Here is a 5,276-nt window from a genome sequence, read left to right as displayed (position 1 = left end):
TGTACATATTTGCTATTGTGGATACTCTTGTTTTGGTTGTTGCATACTTTTAGTATATATATATATTGCATCTTAGTTTTTGATTGTGATTAGAAAATGTTTTGGTTTTGTTAAAAAAATCTAGTTAACCCTTTTTTATATAAGAATTGTGTTTTGATTGAAAAAGGGGTAAACTAGGAAAATTTTTAAAATTTTCTAAATCACAACATTGCACTGGAATAAGCTTAGTCAATATGATGAAAATTTTCAAGAAATTCATTTTTAGGGTACCACCCAATTGGTTGAAAAAAAAAATTTTTAGAACCTGCTTGAATTATACACTTGTGGATCATGTTTTGAGCAAAGAACACAAGCATGTGAGATTTGAGCCTAATTGTGTGGTTACATCCTATGACCACTTACTTTCATTCTTGTGTGCATTATTCTCTTCCTATGATTGTAATCTTTGATTTGTTTGATTCTTTATGTCCATTATTTTGTGAATACATGCATTTATATAATTGAGGCCATTGTTCAAATAGCTCACTTACCAAAATAGCTAACCTTTTATCTTCCATTGTTAACCAATCTTGAGCCTATGCTTAACCCATTTGTTCATAATTGTAGCACATTACAAGCTTAAGTGAAAAAATAATAAATGTCCATTGGTTGGATCTTTGATTAGCTTAGGCTAGTGAGAGTGTTCATTACTTGATTTTGGGAAGGTTGGATACATTGGTTAGAGATAAAAGTATGTTTATGTTTTGTTGAAAATTTCTCAAGAATTGGGTACATACTCATGTATTAATCATATGTAAACCATATGCATTGATGTTCTTGTATATATTTCAGCTTATAAAAAAATGAATTTAGAAAATTTACAATGCAACAAGAAGGGAACAAAATGTCCCAAAGTTTGAAGTTTAATAAAAATCAATGCATATGTAAGGTATTAAAAAGGAAATGCATGAGTGTGTGAAAAGTGAAGAATAGATAGCTAGGTTTGTTTAGAATTGTTTAGGTTGTCATAGGTTAGGTGGGAAGTTTAAGTTAATCAAATATTCAAATTTCAAGCTCACTTGACCATATGCATCCTACTTTGACTTAGCCCCATTACAACCTATGGGAAGTCCTCTTGATATTTGTATACATGCATAAAGTAATTGTTGATTGTTAGATGAAAAACAAATCTTGGAAAGCATGATTAGGGGAGAATTGAGTGAATCAAACCCATACACTTGAGTGCATAGAGCGGATACACATCCGGCGAGGGTTCAATCGCTCAATTACATGTTTCCACCCATGATCATCTTTTCTTGCAAGTTTGTGAACTCTCTCAATGATTTAATCCAATTGTGGTTTGCTTTGATTGCTAATACCTTAGCCCTTGTGCTTGCATGTGTATTCTTGAAAATTGATTTATTTTGACTAAGCCATTACATCATGTAGATAGGTTGCATATAGATGACTGCATTTAGTTAGTTACATTGAATAAATGTTAATACCCTTTGCTTCTTTCTTGATTTTAGCATGAGGACATGCTTAGTTTAAGTGTGGGGAGATTTGATAAACCCCGATTTCGTGATTTATCTTGTGCTTATTTTAGGAGATTTTACCACCTTTTCCCATATTTATTCAATGAAATAGCATGGTTTTGTAATTCTCCCTTGAATTTTGCTTAAGTGTAAAAACATGCTTTTTAGGCCCTAAATTGGTAATTTTGATTCGCTTTAATTCTATTCGATGCCTTGATGTGTGTGTTGAGTGATTTCAGATTTATAAGGCAAGTATTGGAGGGAAGAAATGAGTAGAAAAGCATACAAGGGGAGAATGCATGAAGAAACAAAGATTGGGAATGCATCCAAGGACGCGCACGCGCAAAAGTGGTCTCGCCTATAGACGCGCACGCGTACATGCTGCGTCCGCGCGGATAGAGAATTTGCCAATCGACGCACACGCGCACATGGCGCACACGCGCCGGTACTCTCACGTGGGCCACTTAAAGGCAAAATGCTGGGGGCGATTTCTGAGCTGTCCAGGCCCAAATCTAACTTGTTTCTGAGTGTATTTCATGCAGAATTGAAGTCCAAGCAAAGGGGGAGAAATTAGTTTAGCCAACATGAGCTTTTAGTTAGTTTTCTAGAGAGAAAAACTCCCTCTTTTCTCTAGAATTAGGTTAAGATTAGGTTAGATTATCTTAGATCCATGTTTAATTACTTGATCTCATCTTGTTTCTTTTATAATTTCTCATTTCTACATCTTGATCCTCTTATTTGTGATGTTAATTTCTCAATTTGCTCTCTTTTGTGATGATGAACTCATGTTGGATTTGGTTTACATTTAATGCAATTTTGATGTTGATGTTCTTTTTATTGATGAATTGAATTGTGTTCTTACTCTTCTTGCACTTAGTAGTTGTTAGATTTTATTATTCTTGCAATTTATGATGTTCACTTCTATTGCACTCTATGTGTTTGACGAAATGTTCTCTTTAGTTTTTGAGTAGTTTTGTCAACTCTTGGTCTAAGCCAAAGGAATTGAGTAAACTTGAGTCATTGGGTATGATGGATTTGGTGATTTGAGAGCCCATGGTGATCAATTTGATACCCATTGACGCTAACCGACTACTAAGTTAATTAGTAGGTAGGTTAGGACTTAAGGGTTGTTGTGATCAAACCTATTTGATGTACTTCAAGCTTAGGAGTAAATGTTACGTACTTAAAGCTTTTGGGAAGTAGACTTAATGGGTTGGCCTCTCACAATTATCCAAATTTGGTTTGTTGACAAGGATCGTGATCTCAGTTACCTAAGTCTTAGCCAAGAGTTCTTTATCTTGCTTTCTTTACCTACTTACTTAATTTACTTTCTTGCCATCTCATGAACCAAACCCCCCCCCCTTTACCCCTTCATAGCCAATAATTGAGCACTATATTGTTTCCTAGGGAGATGACCCGGAGTCCAAATACTTCAGTTTATAAATTTAGGGGTTTGTTACTTGTGAAAACTCAAATTTTTGCATGTGCGGACTCATTGTTTGGTTTAGAAACTATACTAGCAACGAGAGTTCATTTGTGAATTCTAAACCCATCAAAAGTCCATTCATCAGGAAACATACAAGAATGGAGGGAAAGCACAAAAATGGAGTTTTGAAAAAAAGGCCGCGACGCGAACGCATGGACGACGCGAACGCGTGCCTAGCGCAAAATGGCAGCGACGCGTACGCGTGGACGACGCGGACACGTGCTTTGAGCGGAACGCAAATGACGCGTATGTGTGACTGACGCGTACGCGTGACCAGGAAAAACTTCAAACGATGCCAACACGTGACCCACGCGTACGCGTGATGGACGCCACGTACAAGAATCTGCAGAAAATACCCTCAGCGATTTCTGGGCCCCTTTCAGCCCAGATCCAAGCCCAGAAACACGGAATAGAAGCCAAAAAATGGGGGAATCGAAGAGGATGAGAGAGGGAACATTCATAATTCACAATTTTAGGTTTAGATGTAGTTTTAGAGAGAGAGGCTCTCTCCTCTCTCTTAGGATTAGGATTTAGGATTAGGATTTGGGATTTCTATTATGATTAGACTACTTCTCTTTAATCATAGGTTCAATGTTCCTTTAATTAATGTTTCTCTTCTACTTTTATTTATTCTAATACTTTTACTTGTATTTGACTTATGTTGCCAAAGTGGCTTATGAACCTTCTCATGTTAGATTTGAATATTCTATTTAATACATATTGAGGTATTTCAGATTTAAGATTGCTTACTTCAAATTTATGCTATTAATGCTTTTAATTTAATATAGATTTTTCTCCTTTTGGTTTTGGTTAAGTAATTGGTAACACTTGAGTTGTCAAACTCAGCAGTTGATTGAGATTTGAGAATTGCTGATTGGTTTCGATCGCTCTAAAGCTAGTCTTTCCACAGGAGTTGACTAGGACTTGAGGATTAAATTAATTAGTCCACTTGACTTTCCTTTATTTAGTAAGGGTTAACTAAGTGGGAGCAACAAACAATTCTCATCACACCTGATAAGGATAACTAGGATAGAATTTCCAGTTCTTATACCTTGCCAAGAGATTCTCTTAATTATTAATTTATTTTCCTTGCCATTTAAATTACTTGTTCCCTATTTTAAAAACCCAAAAATACACCTTTTTCCATAACCAATAATAAATCATACCTCCCTGCAATTCCTTGAGAGACGACCCGAGGTTTCAATACTTCGGTTATCAATTTTATTGTGTTTGCTTAAGTGACAACCAAACTTTTGTACGAAAGGATTCTCTGTTGGTTTTCTTTGGGCTACAGACATCCATTTCTCACTGCCTCTGCTGAGGTAGCCACATCTTCCACTGCCCCTTCATCTACTGCTGCCCAGCCACCACCACAGCACCTCCACCTACTTCAGAGCCCATTTATCTCCTCGTGCACCGACTCTTCGCACGCCTGGATCGTATGGAGCGTTGCAACAAGCGACGCTATGAGCACTTAAAGTTGATGATCCGATCCGACAGTGACATCCCCTCCGAGCCCGACACCCCTTCTGAGCCATCTGATGTAGAGGCGGATGATCATGAGGAGGCACGTTGATGCCAGGGCATTTTAGCCAGTTTCACTGACCTTTTCTTTACTGTTTTAGGGTAGTTTCATGCATTTTCTTAGGAAATAAGCAAGTTTTGGGTAGAATTTCACTTACATCTTGATTTAAGCATACATTGAGCACTTTACATGATTTCATGAGAATTTTGCATGAATTAGATGACAAATTGGATGATGCATGTCTCATGAAGTGGATTAGAAATTTGATGCACTGTATTGCTTGATTTCAGGACAAAGGAAGCAAGAAAGAGCCACGTTGGCAGCCATGTTAGTCTAACTAACGTGACCACCAACGTGGAATGGGAGCTAGCTTGCAACGTTAATGAGAAAAGTAATCGCCAATAACGTCCTCGAAAGCCATCATAGCCCACGTTAAGAGTCACGTTAACTAAGTTAACGTGAATTCTAACGTGGAAGAAAGAAATAAGGTCAACGTTAGTGACACTTACCTTTGTCACTAACGTTGGACCAAGCTCATAAGTGGCCATGTTAACTCAGTTAACGTGGACTCTAACGTTGGGAAGCAAAAGAAAAGCCAACGTTAGTGACACTCACCTTTGTCACTAACGTTGGCCAAGCTACAATGAGCCACGTTAGTTGCCATGTTAACTTAGTTAACGTGGAAGCTAACGTGGAGAAAGCAAGTGATCGCCAACGTTAGTGACACTTACCTTTGTCACTAATGTTGGAA

This window comes from Arachis ipaensis, chromosome B10 (genome assembly GCF_000816755.2).
Source record: "Arachis ipaensis cultivar K30076 chromosome B10, Araip1.1, whole genome shotgun sequence".
Lineage (NCBI taxonomy): Eukaryota > Viridiplantae > Streptophyta > Magnoliopsida > Fabales > Fabaceae > Arachis > Arachis ipaensis.
The sequence above is the reverse complement of the archived record's forward strand: the minus strand, read 5'-3'. Positions refer to the sequence as shown.